A 22,700-nucleotide genomic window follows, 5' to 3' on the forward strand; every position below is an offset into this window, starting at 1 on the left:
CTAATCTCGCTGGAGGTCCTCATCCCACCCCCACCTGAAATAAAAAAACCACAGTAAAGAACTTCTCAAAAGCAGACTTCACACTTCTAAAGACTAGTGTGGTCTCCTTTAAGGCCCCCGAGCCGGCGGAAAACAGTACTCAAGCCGCTGAATCACTTACAAATGCCTTCTACCAGCACCTGCAGGACTGCATGGATAAGGCAATCCCAAGCAAAACAAAGACTCTTTGTACCAAAGGCAAGCATCCAGTCTGGTGGACCCCAGCCATAAACAAACTCTACAACAAAAGGAGGAAGCTACTACAAGATAGAGCAAAATCCTTAAAAGGTAAGACACCCTTGATCACTATAAGTAAAAACTAAGAGCTCTCATAAAATCATCCAAAGCAAATTTCGAGAGAAAAATAGCTAAAGACTCAAAAGACAATCATAAGGCCTTCTTTAGCTATGTTAGAAACCTGGGAGGAAACTCCCAGATATGCTCAGAGCTAGTTCAAAATGATGTGAAGATTACTGATCCTACAGACATTGCCAACATACTGGCTGACAGGTTCAGTGCAAACTTCTCCCCTCCCCCAAAAGGAGAGATATCTATACCAAACGATTGCAGCCCCCAAACATCTCCAGCGCCCAAGTGAGAACTGCTCTCTCCAAAGCAAAAACACAGCATCCATGGGACCTGATGGTGTCCCGGCTGTGTGCTCCATGAACTCAATGAGGAATTAAACCCACAGCTAGGACAGCTGTTTAATCAAAGTCTTACCTCTGGATACGCACTCCAGGAGTGGCGCACTGCAACTGTGGTACCACTTCACAAAGGCGGTGCCTCCACCGACCCTGGAAATTACCGGCCCATTAGCTTGACAAGCCTTATCTGCAAAGCCATGGAGAGGATCATAATGGACCTCATAAATAAAGACATAGGGAATTTGCAGACTTTGGATCCAACCCAGTTTGGCTTTGTCAAAGGCAGATCATGCCTTTTAAACTTGGTTGACTTTTTCAAACAGTCACCAAAGCCATTGATGAGGGAAAGGCAGTCCATACAGCCTACCTCGATCTGGCTAAGGCCTTCGATACAATACCCCATTCAGGTATCATTGAAAAACTCATCAGCTTAAATGTCAACCCATACATCACAAGATGGGTTGCAAACTGGCTGAGTGACAGAACCCACAGGGTCAGAGCTGCTGGCGCCATGTCAGACTCAAAGCCTGTCACAAGTGGTGTCCCACAGGGCTCAGTCCTGGGCCCACTCTTGTTTGGCATCTACTTTTCCAAGTACAAGCAAACACAGGAGGGTTATGGCTGACAAAGTTTGCAGATGACTGCAAACTGGGCGCCATAGTAGAAAACACATCTGACACAGATATCCTTCAGAAGGGTCTCACAGAAACGGATAACTGGTGCCAGAGCCACGGCCTAAAGTTAAATGCCAAAAATGCATAGTCATACCCTTCGGGAAAAACAAGGTTACCCCTAGCTACCAAATAGGTGGCAATCCACTGAGCACAGAAGAAGTTATCAGGGACCTGGGGACCCAGGTTGATAGTAGTCTGTCATTCGACACCCATGTAGCTAAAGTAGTTAGGAAGACCTTCTACATTGCCCACCTTATCATGAAGGGATTCTCATCTAGATCAAGGGAGGTCATAGTCTCCCTTTACTCATCACTCATCAGACCAATGATTGAGTACAATGCCCCATTCGGAATGTATCTGACCCGACACTTGCAGCAGCTGGAGAGGCCACAAAAGTTCCTCACCAAAAGGATAAAGGGTCTCAAAAATCTGTCCTATGCTGCCCGACTGAAAGAACTCCAGCTCTATTCAGTCGCCACCGCTTGCTCAGAGGTGACCTTTGCCTAACATACAAGGCCATGTCAAACCCAGATTTGATGAATATGCTTCACCTCAAAAATCTAGATCCATCAGAGCCACAAGGGCGGGAGACTTAAACCTTGACACGGCTATTAATAGGACGTCTGGAGGGATAGATTCATCACCCAAAGACTCCCTATGCTGTGGAACAAAATCCCGGTACATGTGAGGCAGAGCACCTCGCTGGCCTTGTTCAAGAGAAATCTTGACCAATGGATGGGAGATCGCAGATATACCCCAGGGATTACCTCAGTGTCACTGCTCGACAGAGGCACAGCAAAATAATGGGTATAGTTCCCCATACTAAAGGGGTGGCGTAAGCCACAAAACGATGGGCTAGGCTTGTAAATGCCCTCGGGCAGATAGCCTAGTATGAACCTATGAACCTATGAACTACAGATAATTCAGACTGTAGAGTGTCCGTACCAGATCTGAGCAACAGGATGAAAGGAAAAGCTAGACAATAATGAATAGAGATAATGATGGATATTGAGGGCTAAATCATGAGCAGCAGAATGGTGAAAGAAGAAAATTATGAAGGAAGTGGGTGTTCAGGTGTAGAGAGCCCTTTCAAACAATGTGCTCACTCGTGAAAAAAGAAAGATGGATATTGATGGGTAGCCCCTTGGGAGGGATAATAAAATAAATGTGAGTTTTTAATGGTATTTATTGTGGTTTGAGGACTAAAAATGACATTATGTAAGTCATAGAAAGTGTTAAATATAAGGTGCAATCATCCCTTTTTTTCATGTTGAGATCTTGATGGGAGATGGAGAAGATAAATGTGGTCAACCAGGGGCATAAACAGGTTAGAATATAAAGTAAAGAGAACATGAGAAATTATCTACAAAAATGGTGGATAAAAAATGGCCGACAAACATGGAAATTAAATTGACATTAAGATCATTGAAAATGTACATAATGATGGATAAAGGGATAGATGCATGACTGAATGAATTTTTAAGTGTGGAATTTAGAAGAACACCTGTAAATAGCTTACTGGATGAAGAATACAGAGTGGGATACACTGGGAAATAAGATTGCTAAAATGAAGGAACATTCTGGGATGCCACAAAAGGTAGTACAACGCATTAACTTATGGTAATATAATGGGTAAAATTGCTTGTTTAGTTGGAAGTGGGCATTTGAGGAAAGTACGAATGAAGCATAACGAATGATTAGGTACAATAGCAAATGGTCTGAAGTTGAAGACATAAAGGTGAGAAAAGGTATCATTATAGAGTTATCCAATTTCAACTTTGGTCGAGGGAAATAAAGAAATGATGTATGTAAGTTTCTATTTATAATACAAAATAAAGATGTTTGGAAATAGGCTGAAATATCTCTGAACAGATCATGTTAATTTGCCATAAGAAAAAATATGAGGATAAGATTGAAGCTTTTATAGATTATGGTTGATATATTTGCAAAATATGTTAAAATTTGAAAGAGAACAGAGGAAAGCTGTAAGTATTTGTAAATATGTTTTTTTTCTATGGGAGCAATAAAACTGATATTTAAAAAATGGGGTTGGGAAGAGTAGCAATTTAAAAATGCCTTAAATCCACGCTTGCAGTGTACAGTCATTGCAGAGAAGCCATAGAAGTAAGACCAACTGAACTGTTTTCTGCTTATGTACAACTCAAGGAATCACACATCAGATGATCACATTACATACACATATACAAATATTTAAGCACTGACATTAATACCCTTCTAACCTGCCAATATACCAGAGCAGTTGTTCTCATAATATGTGTAAATGGCCTTTCTTAAAAATATCTAAACCAGTGTTTGCTTGAATGTAATCTGGTAGCCTGTTCCATGTATCAGCTGCTCTCTCAGAGAGCCAATTAATATGCTTCTCATTCCTATAGAATTTTCTACATTGGTTATCTGATGATTCTTAATCTTCTGCACTAGCTGCCAAACTCTACTACTTTTTGATAACCTCAAACAGGTAGATGTCTCTCAATACCTTATATACTTGGTAAATGCCTCTTAAATATCTATATGAGGCACTGTAAAAGTTTAGATATTTTAGTCTTTCAAAATAAATTGTCACACTCATGGATGCCCTTGGTATACTTCTGCTGTATTCTTTCCAGTTTACTCATGTTTGTTTCCTTGTAAGGTTTCCATATTGTTATTCTATACTCAAGTTTGGGTTTAATGTAACTAACAAACAATAAATTCATCATTTCTAACTTTCTGACCACAGTGGCAATGTGGTGATCAAAAGAGAGGTTGCTGTCAACCTGTGTTCCCAGATCTCTTATAACGCCATCTGTGTTCAGTGGACTACCATCAATGTAGTAATTCATGGGAACTGGGTTTTTCCCAAAGGGGATGATGACACAGCTTAAGGTCATGGTTCTGACACCAGTCGTTGGTCTCAGTGAAGCCATTCTGCAGGATGTCAGCATCACTTGGGGAGTTAATAATAGCTCCCAACTTGCAATCGTCTGTGAGCTTTGTCAGCCAGAGTCCCTTCATGTTGGCCTGGACTTCAGAGAAGTAGATACCAAACAGGAGAGGACCCAAAACCGAACCTTGTGGGACTCCACTCATGACTAGTCAGCAGTCTGACTTGGAGTCAGCTACTTTTGCACTGTGGGTTCTATCTGTGAGCCAGTTTGCAACCCACCTAGTGGATACAAGGGCTGATGCCTAGTTTAGTGAGTTTTTCTATGATTCCTGAGTAGGAAATGGTAGAAAAAGCCTTGGCCAGATCAAAGTAAGCTGTATGAACCACCATGCCTTAATCCACAACTCTGGTGACCGACTCAAAGAAGTCGACCAAGTTGAGCAGGCATGATCTACCCTTCACAAAACCATACGGCATGGGATCCAGAGTTTGGAGACTCCCTAGAACCTTATTTATTAGGTCCATGATGATGTGTTCCATAGCTTTGCATATCAGGCTCATCAGGCTAATGGGGCGATAGTTCCCAGGGTCTGTAGTTGCTCCTCCTTTGTGGAGAGGGATGACTCTAGCAGTCCACCATTCGGTAGGGACAAAGCCTGAGGTGAGGCTGTTATTGAACAGGGCACACAGGGGAGGTGACAGTTCACTCTGTTGTTCATGTAAAACACAGCCAGGGATATTGTCAGGCCCCATAGAAGCTGTATTCTTGGCCTTGGACAGTGCTGTTTTAACCTTGTAGTAGTAATACTGGGTGCCAGGCAATCTACTGGTATTGTGATTGGTCCTTGGGGGGGGGGGGGGTAAAGTTGGCACTGAATCTGTCGGCCAGTATACTGGCAATATATGTTGGCTCGGTATAGGAAGTACCATTGTGCAGTAGCTCAGAGCAAATCTGGGTACTGCCATGGAGATTCTTTATATAACCATAGAAGGCATTGTGGTTGTCTTTACTATCTGCTGCAATTCTGTTTTCATAGCTAGCTTTGGAGGATTTGATGAGGGATCTCAACTTTTTGTTGAGGCTGATAAGGGAGTTTTTCCAGTCTTGGGACTTCACCTTATTCCGCATCAGTTTCCTCCTTCTGTTGTAGAGTTTGTTTATGGCAGAGGAACACCAGACTGGCTTCCTTTTTTTGGAAGAGAGCATCTTGGTTGTATTGGGTATGGCGAGATCCATGCATTTGTGTAGGTGTTTGTACAGTGCACTGGTGTATGATTCGGTGGTCATACAACTATTCTCCATTTGTATGGGTGCTGTGAAGTTAGCCACCTCTGTTTTTAGGAGCCCAAAGTTAGCGTTTGAGAAGTTTTTCATGGTGGTTACCTTTGTGGGGGTGGGGGGTGAGAGGGATGTGGATTTCCAAGGTGATTAGTTTGTGGTGGGATCTAACCAGGGAGGAGCTGACTATTGGTGTAGAGCAACGGTCGCCCATGTTAGTAATGACTAGGTCAAGGATGTTGCTACCTCTAGTGGGGGTAAGAACAAGCTGGTCCAGGGCATTGGAATTAATGAACTCCAGGAAATGCTGGGCAAGTGTACAGGTACATGAGTAGTTTTCCCAGTTAATGGAGGAGTAGTTGAAGTTGCCTAGTAAGAGAGTGTTAGGTTGCACTCTAATATTCTCCAGGGTGCTTAAGAATGTGGCGTGTGAGTCTTGGGACATGGGTGGGGACTTATAGCAGGCTATGACCTGAATCACTGCCTTAGCCAATGTTAGCTCCACCTGAAGTATCTCTGATGTGTTATGTTGGGCTACCAGTCTAGAGGTGTGCGCATATTTTATGAATATGGAAACACCACCACTTTTGGAGCTTCCGTCCAAGTTCTGGGGCCGAAAGGTGTGGAATGAGTTATAGGCTGGTAGTGCAGGGGTGCTTTCTGCTACCTTGAATCAGGTCTCTGTTACATCACAAATGTTGGTGTTCTCCATTTTCAGGAGTGCTTTGAGTGAGTCCATTTTGAGATTTAAACTTCTAGTATTCAGCAGCATGACCCTCAGACTGCATTTGTTTGTAGCTGTTATGGTGGTAATTTGGTATTTGTAACACCGCTTAAAAAAGGCACTATGGGGTGGAAAGAGCCTTGGCCAGTATCCGGAAGCCCAGGGGTGACAGATGCAGGCCATCTTTGGCAAAGCATGGAGGTCTGTCAATCATGTCATCCCAGGCAGACAGATACTGGATCCCCTTAGAATGACACCAGAAACCTAGCCAATTGCTGAAGTCAATCATTTTCTGTTTGTACTGTGGTATCATTCTGGGTGATGGTATGATGCTGCTCGGGGCTATGGTCATACCCTCCTGGGCTATATAATCTAATAGCTCCTCCATGTCTCTTTTCATGTAGTCCAGGGATGTACATCTCAGGTCATTCACACCCACATGTACAATGACAGAGTCATATTTGTAACTGTTGTTGAGGGACCCGAGTATGTGCATTACGTAATGGATCCTGGCACCTGACAGGCAGCTATTTTCTCCTTATTCAACCTAGTGAGTGGGACATCAGTGTGCCTCACTATCGAGTCACCTATGACTAGTGTGTTGGGCATGCTGTTTTGCCTTAGGGGCTTTGGTTGAGTGGCACACTGTTTAGGAGAGTTACGTGTCTCGTGATTAGTGTTGTGTTGTGGTGGTCAAGTGCGTTTCTGCCTTGGAGGTCTCTGCTGCTTGGGTACATTTTTATTGAGAGCCTCCACAAAGGTGGGTGTGTGGTTTGTATTTTTATGTGAAGGCTGTGCTGGTGTGTGTTCTGGAGGGCTATGGGTTCCATGTGGTGTTGTGCAAGTGTTGACCTTCTCCTCTTGGACAGCTATTCCGGTGTTGGGTGGAGTGTGTATGGCTTCCAATTTGGATATACAAGTGCATCTTTCGCAAGTCTGAGTGTTGGGAGGTAAGAGGAGAGGGTTGTCAGTGTACAGGAGGCAGTTGCTACATTACCACAGGATGCCCAAGTTCACCAAGTTAATAGGATAAAGCACAGGGAAGTGATCTTTAGACATGCCTGGAGGGATGGGCATTGATGATAAGTACTGGATCTGTTACCTTGTAGAAAGATTAGTGCTGGTAGCACTTTTGTGTGCTACAATAATTGCTACATGAACTCTGGTAAAGTGCTAGACTAATAAGCTAGTATAAGTGCAGGAGAGGAGAGAACTAGTAGAGCTAAGGGACAAATTGAAGAGCAGACTTTGGCACTTCTTGGAAGTTTACAAACAGTCCTGGATACAGCAAATCTGTATCTGGACTAGATTAGTTACAGGAAAGGGGGAAACAAGTGCAAATGTGGGCTTTTAAATCAGAAAGTTGAGAGAGATGGAAAAACTGCCCAAATGGCCAACTACAATTTCTGGGGCAGAAACCGCTCCTTGTGTGGTAGATGGGCTACCTAGTGCTTACCTCTCCCACCGATAAGCTAAAAGGCTTCCCTCCAACACAGAAAGGCTTGGGGGGGGGCTCAGGAGCTTATAAATAGTCCTGGATACAGCAAATCTGTATCTGGACTAGACTAGTTACAGGAAAGGCAGGAAAAAAGTTTAGATTTTTTTTTTCAGTAAATGGGAAAAGAAAAAGCAGGAACAGACAATAATTCAAGGTTAAGAACCTAAGTGGGTTGGCCTTCTCTAATGTTCTCTCTCTATTAGGTAGAATGAGCTAATGACACTAGACTGGGAGGAGTGTCCAGTTCAAATTTACAGTATGGGTGGGCAACTGCAAAGCTACCAAGGTTAAGAACAAGACACCAATAGGGAGGGTGGGTGAGAAACTTATTACAGCTGCTAGCTGTAGCCACTAAATGAAAGTTTTAAACAGATAAAGGAGCAAGGGAGACTCTAGAGTATGATTTTAACTGCAAACAAATCAGTTATACGATACCTGACTAGAACACAGAAACCTCACAAAAAAGCACAAATGTACAGATAGAGCACTCAAACAGAAAATACAACTCTCAGTATGAAAAAGCAGTTTATAGTGAAGTAATTCAGTAGAAATGCAATTAGAGTAGTGAAACAGTATCTAGCAATGAAAAATACAGTTAAAACAGCAGAAAACAGTACATAAATGCAGTGAAACAGTAAAAAAAGCTTTATAACAGCACAAAATGTAGTAGATTGGCTGTATAGCACAATTATAAGAGTTAAAGAAGTGCAATTCAATGAAATAAGTGTAAAAAATAACTTATTCTACGTTTGGAATCTTAAGGAATTTCTGCTTAGTCCCAGTGAAGAATCACAAATTCCACAGCCTGGTAAATACAAGCCAAAAGTCATCACTGCCAGGTCTTGAACCCAGGACCCTATGCACTATAGTCGGAGCAACACACCACTACACCAAATCAGTAAAACTTTAATTTAAACAACTCTTTAAAAAGGGGAGCAATAGTTCTCATGGATAAGACTTTCTATGAAAATAAGATGTATGACTTACTTAATGATGATGAGACCTATAAGAAAATACAATCTGTTGAGCTAAATGATAATATACGGAAGGTACATGAGAATCTGTATGATTTGTTGTTGACTGACATAATTACACAAGATCTCTATGAGTATCTTTTGGTTTTGAACCCTATCATCCCTTGTATAAAGGGACTTCCTAAGATGCACAAGAATAACACAGACTCTCCTATGCATCCCATTGTCTCTGGAAATGGATGGATCACAGAACCAGCATCCATCTTATAAAAGCTAATGCTATATTGAAAGATATGGAAGATTTTTTTTATGCTCACTTTCTGCATTTTTACAAGGTATTGACAAGGATGTTGGTGTTGATGGTAACCATGGATGTCATGAGCCTGTTTATAGTTATTTCTAATTACTACAGAATACAGGCAGTACAGAGATTTGTGAACCAGAAACAGATCTATGAGAGGAGAGAGGTTTCTCAACTCTGCATGCTACTAGAAATGGTCCTGAAAAATAATGTATTGGTTTTCAAGGATGACTATTCCCTACAGAAATGGGGGGTGAAGCAATGGGCACCACCTGTGCACATAGTTATTCTAATCTGGTTGTGGCTCAATGGGAAGAACAGTTTGTCTTTAACCATATGAATATTTGGTTACAATCTATCCCGTTTTAAAAAAGATTTGTGGACGACATATTTTTCCTTTGGACAGGTGATGAAACTTGTTTGTTAGGTTTTGATGACTAGCTTACAGAGATTTCATAGTCATTATTCAAGAGAGAAGCTAGAATTCCTTGACATCAGCTTGATTAAAAGAAAAGATGAGAAGATTGAGCTACAGCTGTTTCATAAGCAATGTTGGAAGAATCACCTTCTCTATCATGATAGTATGCATCCGCAACATATTTTTTCTCAAGTTGTCAAAGGACAATTTTTATGACCCTCTAGATTGTGTACTGACAACACAACGTTTGAACATGAAACCAAGAGGCTTTCAGATAATTTACATATATTACAGTGGACAGAGGACGAAGAGGCAAACTATTTTTATAGGGGCCAGAACACAGAGAATAAGAAGGATGGGACACAGCAGAGTCAACATCCAGAGATTAGATGTTTACTTACTTATAGCCAAGCTGTCTAAGATGTGTGTCAAGTAATTAAGGATAACTGGAAGATTCTGACAGCTGATGATGAGATTAGGCAAATAGTAGAAGACATTCTAAAGTTTGGTTTTAAAAACAAAAATAATTTGAAGTGATTGTTATGCAAAAATTATACCACGAGGAAGATAAACACATTAATAGAAAAGAAAGAAACCTTTAAGGGTTAACAGATGTAAAGCATTTATTTTTATTAAGAAAGTTGATACCTTTTGGCATCTGATTTCTGGTAGAGAATATAGATTTAATAACTATGCAAACTGTAATGCAAAAAAATGTCTATCCCGCCAATTGTAAATTTTGTGCAAGCTTCTATATAGGCAAAACCAATTGCCCTTTTAAAACAAGACCTTTAAGACATCTTAGTGATATAAGATTAAAGAATAAAGAGAACTCATTGTCTCAACATATTTAAAAATTTCCTGGGCACAGTTTCCAATTTATGGAACCTCTAGGAGAGGGGATTTATCTATTTTAACTAAACCAGCTGAGAGCTGCTGGATTGCGGTACTAAGAGCTGACAGGACACCAGGTTTAAACTGCGCTTTTCCTTTAAAACTATTATTAATGAGAGAGAAGCTTAAGAAAGGAATCTGATTGGCCAGAGCAGAATGGCCCTCAACTTTTAAAGAGTTGTTGAATTAAAGTTTTATGATCTGAACAAGGCAGGAGCCGAAAACGCTTATCTAATCTTTTACATGACACATTGAGTAAAATTTTATTGTTCTGAGGGATGTTTCTTGAGATAAACTTGTGATACATACTTCCCCCATGGTGGCTGAATTGTGTTGTTGTCTGAATCTATAGCATTGGTATTATCACTGAACATGTAATAATCACAGGTCTTATAACTATCTTTAATCCCTATCATAACATCTCCACCAGATTTTTTATTAGAATGTCTGTTACAGTAAAAACATGTATACCTTGACAGAACTGGTTTCCAGTCACTGTTCTTTAACCATGCTTCACAAACAATAACATAAATCTTGTGAAAATGTAGCAAATTTTCCAATAAAAAAAACATTATTACTAATGCTCCTAGCATTAACAACCGTCAGAGATGAACTGTTAAATTTTCGACCTGGCAAAAATCCTGCCTTGTGTTTGTCAAACATTGCAAACTATCTACCACAAAATTTATTTTCTCTGATCTTGATAAGTACATGCCATCCTGGGTGAACAAGTGTGCCCCAAATTATGTTGAGATGCTCTACACATTTCCATTTTTAAAACAGGACATTTTCTTTTTCATATAGGTATTTACTCAAAAAAGTATATACTTTCATTCACGGTCACCTGACTCTCCTTTTTATATGTGATTTGTGAAAAATATGTCCTAATACCTGTACAAGCTATGCTATTTAAGAGGGCTGTACGTTCCCTACTAGCAGTCAGAGAGTCCTTGCAGATGAGTTCATTTGTAGATAAATTAATAAAAATAGAAGCGTACTTCCTTACATTAAAGGCATTCCAAGGCTTGTCTCACATCTTCTATTTTTGCTCCAACCAAGCATAATATTTTCGATGTTCGTTATCTTCTCTACAAATGTTGTATCAGTTCCTCTAATAATTGAATCTCCAATTACAAGAATACCTTTTCTGACCAGACATGAAGAATCTTCAACTTCTAATTCAATAATATCTGCTCTATCAACTGTGACAAAGAAATGATCTTCATCACCATTAGTCTTATTAATCCCACTGTTCTCATTGCTTATTACATTTTCAAACATATAATTCTCATCCAACTGGTTTTGTACATCCACAGCTTGAGCCATATTGTCAATGTTTTTCTCCTTTTTTTTTTTCCTCTTACGTAATCTTCTTTGATCCACCCACATTTAGTTTTGATTTCTTCCTTTTCACCTGCCCCTCGCCTATTTTTTTCTACCTTCTATTTTGGAAAAATGATGCCTTTTCGGTAAACTGAAGTTTGAGTGATCTTTACAGACAACAGACACTTCCGTTCCTAAATGTATTCTGGTGAACCTGGGAATATTGAGGCAATGTTACAATTGCCTCATGTACACAGACAACCCTCTCCTCCTCCCACAAAACACAAATACATGCGAGAGATGCAACTATACGGCCAAACTGGAGGCTGAGCTCTCTCAACATAGGACTGGCAAGACCAGTCAGGAGGAGAAGGTTACCACACACACTATAGACCCAGTCTCACATAGTACCATTACAACCTCAAATCATACACATAAACACACAAAGACATACTCGGAGGCTCTGATCAAAAATCTACCAAAACAGCAGAGGCCACCAAAGCAGACACCCAAACAACCACCACCTCAGAACACAACACCTGCAACACATAGACCTCACAGTCAGAGTGTCAAACAGTCACAGCCCTTAAGGCCAAACACAATGCCAGACACACTAGTCATTGGTGACTCCATAGTCAGACACACTGACGTCCCGCTCACCAGACTGAGTAAGGAGAAGGTCACAGTAAGCTGCCTGTCGGGCGCTAGAATCCGCCACATAACGCAAGCACTCAGGTCTCTCAACAGCAGGTACAAATATGACTCAGTCATAGTCCACGCTGGTGTAAACGACGTGAGACGTACCTCTTTGGACTACATGAAAAGAGACATTGAGGAGCTCTCTGATTATGTAGCCCAGGCAGGTATGACCCTGACCTTGAGCAGTATCCTACCTTCACCAAGAATGATGCCACAATACTGAGATAAGATGATCAGCTTTAACAATTGGCTTAAACACTGGTGTCATTCAAAGGGGATCCAGTGTCTGTCTGCCTGGGATGACATGCTGGACAAGCCACGCTGCTTCGCAAGGGACGGCTTGCACCTGTCACCCCTGGGATTCCGGATATTGGCAAAGGCTCTTGCCACCCCCATAGTGCCTTTTTTAGGCAAGGCTCAAATTCTAAACCTACCATCCTAGAACACAAAAAGGAAAAAACTAAGGGTAATGCTGCTCAATGCCAGAAGTCTAAATCTCAAAATGCACGCACTCGAGGCCCTTCTCAGTATGGAGAACATCGATGTCTGTGCTGTGACAGAAACCTGGTTCAAGGCTCCTGAGAGCACCCCAGCGCTATCAGGTTTTACCTCATATCATGCGTTCCGGCCCCAAAATCTGGACAATACCAAGAAAGGAGGGGGGGGTATCCATATTCATCAAGGACACCCACACCTCAAGACTGGTGGCAACGCACGATGCATCGGAGACCATCCAGGTGCAATTAACCATAGGCAAGACTGCTCTGCAAATTGTAGCATGTTACAGGCCACCCTCACAAACTCAGGAACCTCACATGGCCTTCCTGAAAACACTAGAGAGGATAAATGTATCACCAAACACCATCATACTAGGTGACTTCAATTACCCTAATATAGACTGGGAACACTACTCAGGCCCAAACACCCTAGCCCAAAAGTTCCTGGAATTCATAAACTCAAATGCCATGGAACAACTAGTCACCATCCCCACAAGAGGAGATAACATACTTGATCTCATCATCACGAACATGGGAGCACAATGTTCAACACCGGAGGTGTACCCCTCACTGGTGAGATCAGACCACAAACTAATCTCGCTGGAGGTCCTCATCCCACCCACACCTGAAATAAAAAAGACCACAGTAAAGAACTTCTCAAAAGCCGACTTCACACTTCTAAAGTCTAGTGTGGTCTCCTTTAAGGCCCCCGAGCCGGCGGAAAACAGTACTCAAGCCGCTGAATCACTTACAAATGCCTTCTACCAGCACCTGCAGGACTGCATGGATAAGGCAATCCCAAGCAAAACAAAGACTCTTTGTACCAAAGGCAAGCGTCCAGTCTGGTGGACCCCAGCCATAAACAAACTCTACAACAAAAGGAGGAAGCTACTACAAGATAGAGCAAAATCCTTAAAAGGTAAGACACCCTTGATCACTATAAGTAAAAAACTAAGAGCTCTCATAAAATCATCCAAAGCAAATTTGAGAGAAAAATAGCTAAAGACTCAAAAGACAATCATAAGGCCTTCTTTAGCTATGTTAGAAACCTGGGAAGAAACTCCCAGATATGCTCAGAGCTAGTTCAAAATGATGTGAAGATTACTGATCCTACAGACATTGCCAACATACTGGCTGACAGGTTCAGTGCAAACTTCTCCCCTCCCCAAAAGGAGAGATATCTATACCAAACGATTGCAGCCCCCAAACATCTCCAGCGCCCAAGTGAGAACTGCTCTCTCCAAAGCAAAAAGCACAGCATCCATGGGACCTGATGGTGTCCCCAGCTGTGTGCTCCATGAACTCAATGAGGAATTAAACCCACAGCTGGGACAGCTGTTTAATGAAGGTGTTCCCTCTGGCTGCGTACCCAGGCAGTCGCGCGCTGCAGCTGTGGGACCACTGCACAAAGGCGGTGCCTCCACCGACCGTGGAAATTACCGGCCCATTAGCTTGACAAGCCTTATCTGCAAAGCCATGGAGAGGATCATAATGGACCTCATAAATAAAGACATAGGGAATTTGCAGACTTTGGATCCAACCCAGTTTGGCTTTGTCAAAGGCAGATCATGCCTTTTAAACTTGGTTGACTTTTTGAAACAGTCACCAAAGCCATTGATGAGGGAAAGGCAGTCCATACAGCCTACCTCGATCTGGCTAAGGCCTTCAATACAATACCCCACTCGGGTATCATTGAAAAACTCATCAGCTTAAATGTCAACCCATACATCACAAGATGGGTTGCAAACTGGCTGAGTGACAGAACCCACAGGGTCAGAGTTGCTGGCGCCATGTCAGACTCAAAGCCTGTCACAAGTGGTGTCCCACAGGGCTCAGTCCTGGGCCCACTCTTGTTTGGCATCTACTTTTCAGTACAAGCAAACACAGGAGGGTTATGGCTGACAAAGTTTGCAGATGACTGCAAACTGGGCCATAGTAGAAAACACATCTGATACAGATATCCTTCAGAAGGGTCTCACAGAAACGGATAACTGGTGCCAGAGCCACGGCCTAAAGTTAAATGCCAAAAATGCATAGTCATACCCTTCGGGAAAAACAAGGTTACCCCTAGCTACCAAATAGGTGGCAATCCACTGAGCACAGAAGAAGTTATCAGGGACCTGGGGACCCAGGTTGATAGTAGTCTGTCATTCGACACCCATGTAGCTAAAGTAGTTAGGAAGACCTTCTACATTGCCCACCTTATCATGAAGGGATTCTCATCTAGATTAAGGGAGGTCATAGTCTCCCTTTACTCATCACTCATCAGACCAATGATTGAGTACAATGCCCCATTCAGAATGTATCTGACCCGACACTTGCAGCAGCTGGAGAGGCCACAAAAGTTCCTCACCAAAAGGATAAAGGGTCTCAAAATCTGTCCTATGCTGCCCGACTGAAAGAACTCCAGCTCTATTCAGTCGCCACCGCTTGCTCAGAGGTGACCTTTGCCTAACATACAAGGCCATGTCAAACCCAGATTTGATGAATATGCTTCACCTCAAAAATCTAGATCCATCAGAGCCACAAGGGCGGAGACTTAAACCTTGACACGGCTATTAATAGGACGTGCTGGAGGGATAGATTCATCACCCAAAGACTCCCTATGCTGTGGAACAAAATCCCGGTACATGTGAGGCAGAGCACCTCGCTGGCCTTGTTCAAGAGAAATCTTGACCAATGGATGGGAGATCACAGATATACCCCAGGGATTACCTCAGTGTCACTGCTCGACAGAGGCACAGCAAAATAATGGGTATAGTTCCCCATACTAAAGGGGTGGCGTAAGCCACAAAACGATGGGCTAGGCTTGTAAATGCCCTCGGGCAGATAGCCTAGTATGAACCTATGAACCTATTTGCTCTTTGCCTAACATAATTTATCTCATCAGTCCAGTCATTAATATAGGCAACAATGATTCTCCAAGCAGGACCAATTGCAACACAGATCACCAGTGCTATCAGGTGTTAACTTTAAATATACATAGCATTTATTATCTGTACAAGATACTTGTGCTTTGGCAAATCATTAAAAACATATTTGTTGATGGAATTCATATTTAGCTGCAAATACATAAAAAATCTAAAGGGAAAAATAATCAAAAAGAGTTATGAGAAAATTCAAAGAGAATTTAAATTAACTTCTGGGAGAGAAAAGTACAGTTTTGTACCTACCATAAATGTAGATGTTCGAACAGGATAGCATCTGCAGTCATAACAAATGGGTTGTCCTGTCATCAGGCAGCCCTTCGGTCGGCTGGATTCCAAAGTCTGGGTCCGGCTTCGGCTGATGTCGCACTTCACCCGACGTCATCTCTGCTGGTCTTCGGGTATAAAGGCATCAGCCGACGCCATTTTCCTCAGTGTTTCTTGCCCCAGATGCCAGTTGCCCTCTTGGAAAGCTAAATTTTGGATAAATGCCAATGTTTCCAAAATAGTAGAAGGCAAACACAAAAAATAAGCATGTATGTACATATATACAAACAAATACACCATAAGAGACTCCCCAGCTAGCTATTAGGAGGGTAAATAGCCTAGGAGTACCACAGAGAGGAAGGAGGGTGGGTAATCCTGACTGCAGATGCTATCCTGTTCGGACATCTACATTTATGGTAGGTACAAAACTGTACTATGTCCTTCAAGGATGCATCTGCAGTCATAACAAATGGGTAGAATACCATAGCCAAACTAGGGGAGGAGGAAGAAGAATTATGGTGTAGTTAGGATCCCTTGCAGTACAGCAGTGGCAAACCCTGCTCGGGATCTAGAGTATACAGGTAAATTATAATGCTTGGCAAATGTATGCACGGAGGTCCAAGTAGCCGCCTCAATAATGTCCTTGGTTGCCACTCCTCGTAAGAAAGCTGTGGTAGTGGCTGTAGCCCTTGTAGAATGAGGTCTTATGTTCTGTGGAATTGGTTTTCCATGGTAGGAGTAACAGAATCGTATGCAATTTCGATTGTCTGTTTGGAAATTGCTTTTCCTTCCCTTCCTGTTGCATAGGCTACTAAAAGCTGGTCAGTTTTTCTGTCACCTTTGGTTCTGTCCAGGTAGTAGCGTAACTATCTATGTACATCCAAGGTATGCAGCAGTCTTTCCCCCCTGTTCTGTGGATTGGGAAAGAAGGTAGGTAGGTGGATTGCCTGGTTTAAAGACACTCTGGATACCACCTTAGGCATAAATGTAGGATTAGTTCTCATGGACACCCTATCTTGATGGAAGATTAGGAAGGGTTGTACTGCCATTAAGGCCTGTAGTTCTGAAACCCTCCTTGCTGAAGTAATTGCCAGTAGGAAAGCAGTTTTCCATGATAGGTGTTGAAGATCTGCTGTTGCTGCCGGTTCAAATGGAGGGAGTGTCAATTTTTCTAGCACAAAGTTCAAGTCCCATGCTGGTAATGGTGGTTTCCTAGGAGGTTTTACATTCTTGATCCCTCTGAGGAACTGCCTGAGTAGAGGATGCGAAAAGACAGGTGGATCGAAGCTGTATTCTGCTGAAATAGCTGATGCATGTATCTTGATGGAGGAATAGGACAGGCCTGTATGTAGAAGCTCTGCCAAGTACTCCAGGATGTTAGCAATATCTATGTTCGACATCTTTTCCTCTTTCAGTACTCCAAATGACAAACCTTTTCCATCTTCCTGCATAGTTCCTTCTTGTTGAAGGTCTGCGGGCTTCAAGGATAATGTCTTTAACCCTTTGGGATAGGTCTGGGTTAGTTGCTGCTATGTGATGTTCCAGGCAGTCAGTTGCAAGGTTTTTAGGTTTGGGTGCATGATGTTGTAGTTGTTCTGAGTTAACATCAAAGGCATCAGGGGTATTGACCACATTCTCCCCTGAGACATGCTCCTCAGCAATCGATACCAGTGTTGTCTTGGCCAATTCGGAGCTATCAGGATTATCCTTGGACGTTCCTCTTTGATTTTCAGTAGTACCTTGTGCATCAAAGGAAGAGGTGGAAATGCATATGCTGTCAGGCCTTTCCAACTGAAGGATAGAGAGTCCACCTTCCATGCAAGTGGGTGGTATGTCCTTGTGCAGAATTTTTTGAGCTGGTGATTGAGTGGGGATGCGAATAGGTCTATTTGTGGCATTCCCCATTTCTTTGTGATGGCCTTGAAGATGTCCGGGTGTAGCATCCATTCGTGAGCATCCGAGGTGGTTCTGCTTAACATGTCTGCTAGGGTGTTTTCTTTTCCGGCACAAATATTGCCTGTAACTGGATGTTGTAGCTCAGAGCCATATTCCAAAGGTCCAGAGTCATTCTGCATAGGGGGTATGAATGAGTGCCTCCCTGTTTGTTGATGTACCACATGACTGTGGTGTTGTCTGTCCTTATCATTAAATGGCCTTCTTTGAGGAATGGTCTGAATTTCTGGATTGCTAGTTTTACTGCCAGCATTTCTTTTTGGTTTATGTGCAGGTGTAGCTGGTCTGGAGTCCACAATCCTTGTATGCATTTGTCCAACATGTGCGCCCCCCAGCCTAGGTCTGAGGCGTCCGTTGTGATGGTTTGGCTTGCTTGAAAGTTGTGGCAAGCCTGGGTTTGACTGGCATGCTTGAGCCCACCATAGGAACTCCTGTTTCAGGCATGGGATTAGTGGGATTTCGGTTTCTAAGCTGTGCCTGTGTTGAGACCATAAATTCTTTAGGTACCACTGTAGCTTTCTCATATGCAGTCTGGCATGTGGGACCAAGATTATGCATGATGTCATGAAGCCCAAGGCCTGCAGTACTTTTCTTGCTGTTAGTTTGTTCTGCTTTGTTAATGCCAAGAAGTAAAGAGGGAGTTGTTTTTGTTTTTCTGCAGTTAGGAATGCCATTTGTTTTACTGTGTCCAATTCCGCACCCAAGAATGTTCTTGTTTGGGATGGTATCAGTCTTGACTTTTGTAAATTGACTGTATCCCAGGGCTTGTAGTAAGCAAATGACTCTTTGTAAATCTGTTGTCAGCTTGCTTTTGTTGTCCGCTTGTAACAGGCAGTCGTCCAGGTATGGATAAATTTGGATTCCCTGTAGCCTGCAGTGAGCGATTACTGATGCCAGGCATTTTGTGAATACTCTGGGCGCAGTAGATAAGCCAAAGGGCAATGCTGAGAATTGATAATGCTCTGATCCTGCAAGAATCTGAGGTATCTTCTGCAATTTGGTCGTATGGGGACGTGCAGGTATGCCTCCTTGAGATCTAGAGTTACCAGCCAACACTCCTTGCCCAGCATGGGAAGAAGTTGCTGTAGGGTCAGCATTTTGAATTTTGGGACAATGATGTATGTGTTTAAGACGGACAGGTCGAGAATAGGTCTCCAACTTTTCTCTTTTCTTGGTACTAGGAAGAGTCTGGAGTAGAATCCTTTGCCCTGTTCTGTTATTGGTACTCTTTCCACAGCTCTCATCTTTGTTAATTGCGCTATCTGCTTTAGAGCTTCTGTTTTTTGATTTGGAGGTAGGTTTGGCATTCCTCTTTTTACTGGTAAGGTGTGGAAGTGGAACCTGTAGCCTTGGTCTATGGTTTGCAAAATCCACTTGTCTTTTGTGATATAGTGCCAATTTTTCAAAAATAAGGCTAACTTTCCGCCTAAAGGTGCTGCTATTTGCTCCCTGGTAGGCGGTGTCAGAGCCAAGTCACTGTGATTGTCCTGTTGCAGTGGCAGTGGTTGTGTCTGTGCCTCGGTTATTGCCTTGCCATTGTCGTCCTCTGTAGGCACCTCCTCTGGATTGATTTCTGCCTCTAGAGCGTCTATTCCTGCCTCTTTGAGATTTTGAGGAGTCTGGAAAGGACCAATTTTTGGCAGGCCAGTTCCTGCTAAACCTTGGGGGCTGAACCTGTAAGAAATCCTTAACTGTTTGTACAGATTTTGCCTTCTCTTCCATTTTCTTCATTACTTGCTGAGCAGGTGCACCAAATAGACTGGCCTTATCCATAGGAGCATCTAACAGCTTTGCTTTAACATGATCCGGCAAGACCTGTTCTTTCAACCATGCATGCCTTCTTATCACTGTGCCAGTCATGGCTGATCTAAATGAAGCCTCCAGTGCATCATAGCCACATTTTAAAGAACGGTTACTAACCTGCTGAATGTTATTCACCATTTCTAAAACATATTTCTTATCTAAGGAGTCATCAGAGGACAGCTTCTTAGTTAACTGATCAAGCATAAACTCTTGGTATTGGATCATATGAAACTGACAGTTTAAAGCTCTAGCTGAGAGAGTAGCAGAGGTGTAAACTTTTTCCCCCATCTTTCTAAGGACCTGGATTCCCTTTCAGAAGGAATAGGGTTTTTTGCTGAGGTCGAGGCTACTGCCTTAGGCCCCTGGGATATAGTCTCAGGATCTGCAAGTGGGGCCTTGTATAGGTGGTGATGAGTGTCTGGCACCCTGTAAAATCTATCTGGTTTGGCAGGGGCTGGAGGTAAAGTATCAGGAGCAGTGCAAACATCATTAAATGCATCATCCACAACAGGCAGTACTGGAGGTATAGCTAAGGGCCTATGTTGTGGTAAGTGCAGAAATGTCCTAAGCCTTTTTCTTGAATCTGAGAAATCTTGTCCCTGCCATTGGAATTGTTCTCTCATGGCATGTAAGGTTTCCCCAAAGGAAAATTCCTCTGGTGGAGAGGCAGATGGAATGGATTCTTCAGCATCGGAATCTTCATAAGTAGAAAAAGGAGCCTCTGGCTGATCTGTAATGTCGGAGTCATCCGAAGAATCATCAGAGGACACTGGCTCGGGGGGCTCTGCTCTAGGTCTCTTTTCTGGGGGCTGAGAGGCCCTGTCTGGGTGTGAATGGGATCCTCTAATTAAGGATATTAAATCCTCTGCCAGAGTAAGCATTTGTGAACTAGAAGTGGGCCTGTGTGAGGGGGGCTTAACAGGCACTGATTTAACAGTTTTGGCTGCTTTAGCCCTGGCAAAGGCCTTAATAGACATGGCTGCAGGAGGCCTAGCAGCACCACGTGCTGGGGTAGAGACATCCAAAGGGATGGTGTCTGATAAATCACTAGGAACCACAGTAGTAGGCAAAACTTCTGAGGCAGATTCAACTAAGGTAGCAGGAGCCTCAGTAGTAGTCATGGATTCGGCTGAAGATTGACCGGTTTTCTCGGTTTCGGCCGAAACCGAGACACTCGCGGCTTGCTTAACCGTGGTTTCAGCCGAAACCGTGGACCACGAGTGTCGGTCTTTTTCTTTGCGTTTTTTAACAATTTGGGTAGTCGGAGGATCCGACGGCATAATGTACGCAAAATCTGAGCCGAAAAACTGTTCAGCAAACTCCGACCGATGCCTAAGCGTTCGTCGGTTGAAGGAAGCACAGGCCGAACAGGCTGCTACGTCGTGGTCTGGGCCTAAGCAAGGCAGGCAGTAAGAGTGGAAATCTTTATTAGGTATTTGTTTCCCACAAGTTAAACAGTTATTGACTTTTTCTGACATCGGCTGAGGCAAGAAAGAGTCCCCAATGGGGTACTTAGCTTTTTAGAAGTCTTCGAAGTAGTATTCGGTAGTAGTAATCTCTGGATCTGACCGACCGGCACTTGTGAACAGCTTCTGCTTCGGGCGCCACGCGGCAAGAAAGACTGAGAAAAATGGCGTCGGCTGATGCCTTTATACCCGAAGACCAGCAGAGATGACGTCGGGTGAAGTGCAACATCAGCCGAAGCCGGACCCAGACTTTGGAATCCGGCCGACCGAAGGGCTGCCTGACGACAGGACAACCCATTTGTTATGACTGCAGATGCATCCTTGAAGGACATATCATACAAACAATATACAACTAAATATTAAATTATGTTCAGTAAAGTTGTAGCTCTGACAAGTTGTGAAAGTCATACTAAAGCAGGAAGGAATTCCTTTACTTACTATCCCGAAAGCTGCACCTCTTTTTAACAGTAAAGGTCAATAAATCACAAACCAAGGCAGGATTGTTTAGATAAGCTCTAGATTTATCCTCTCTGCAGTCTGTGAAACTTTATAGCTGACTAGACCCCTTGGGATAGCTAGAGTTTACCTGTCTAAAACCTTTCCCTTTCTGACAGCTAACAGTGAAAAGTATAGGTAAAACAACAAAATATAAATCAAAGTAAATCTTCTTGTCTACAAGCTATTCCTTCCTTCCTACAAACAGTGAAAAACCAGCGGTAAAAAATAAAATATAAATTCAAATAAAAACTTGTCTTACCAAGCTACTGCACAGTCAATCACAAACCAGTACAGAGCTGGTTAGATAAGCTCTGGAATGCAATACTCATAAGGTCCTTTTATAAGTTGCCATTACAATATTCAGGACAGGATTCACAGGAAAGTTGCCTAGTATGCAAAGACAAGCAGGGCAGTTTGCATACCAGGCAAGCCTGTCCTATTTCGTAGTCTTGAAGCTGACTAGTAGTGTGACGGTAGCCACAGGCTGTGCTAATGAGGCCAGTACATAGCTTGGTGCATTGCTCTCATAGGATACTTGTGTAATATGTGTAATACAAAAGTCATGCACTCTGTACTATGCTAGTTACATTGAACAACTGTGCAGGAAATGGTAAGTTCATAGTGCTTAAGTTCATAGTGCTAAGTAACAGCATGCACTTACACATTTCAATTAAAGGAAAATGCTCAAGGAATTCAGAACCTGGGCAGATTACCGATCTATGCAAGTAGTACTGAATCGGTGTACAGGAGGATGTGTGGTTGTCTGTTTGTGGGTATAAAGACAGTGTTGTCAGTGGGTGAATGTCTGTGCATGAATAGTCATTCTGTGTGTGTGAGGGGGGTGTTGAGTAACTGCTGCTTGATGTGACCTTTGTAGAGTGAGCAGGTACTGCGTGAGTGTATTTGTGTGTATATACATCTGTGTGGGGAGG

The 22,700-nt window shown here is 42.8% G+C and overlaps 1 protein-coding gene across 4 annotated transcripts in view; it reads right to left on the reverse strand.

Annotated features, from left to right (window-relative positions):
- The window catches only part of PHKA2 (phosphorylase kinase regulatory subunit alpha 2), a 1,461,438-nt gene that overhangs the window by 763,558 nt on the left and 675,180 nt on the right, over nt 1-22,700 (reverse strand). The gene's annotated exons all lie outside the window — the stretch shown is intronic.

This window comes from Protopterus annectens, chromosome 5.part1 (genome assembly GCF_019279795.1).
Source record: "Protopterus annectens isolate FY-2018-M chromosome 5.part1, PAN1.0, whole genome shotgun sequence".
NCBI classification, from domain to species: domain Eukaryota; kingdom Metazoa; phylum Chordata; order Ceratodontiformes; family Protopteridae; genus Protopterus; species Protopterus annectens.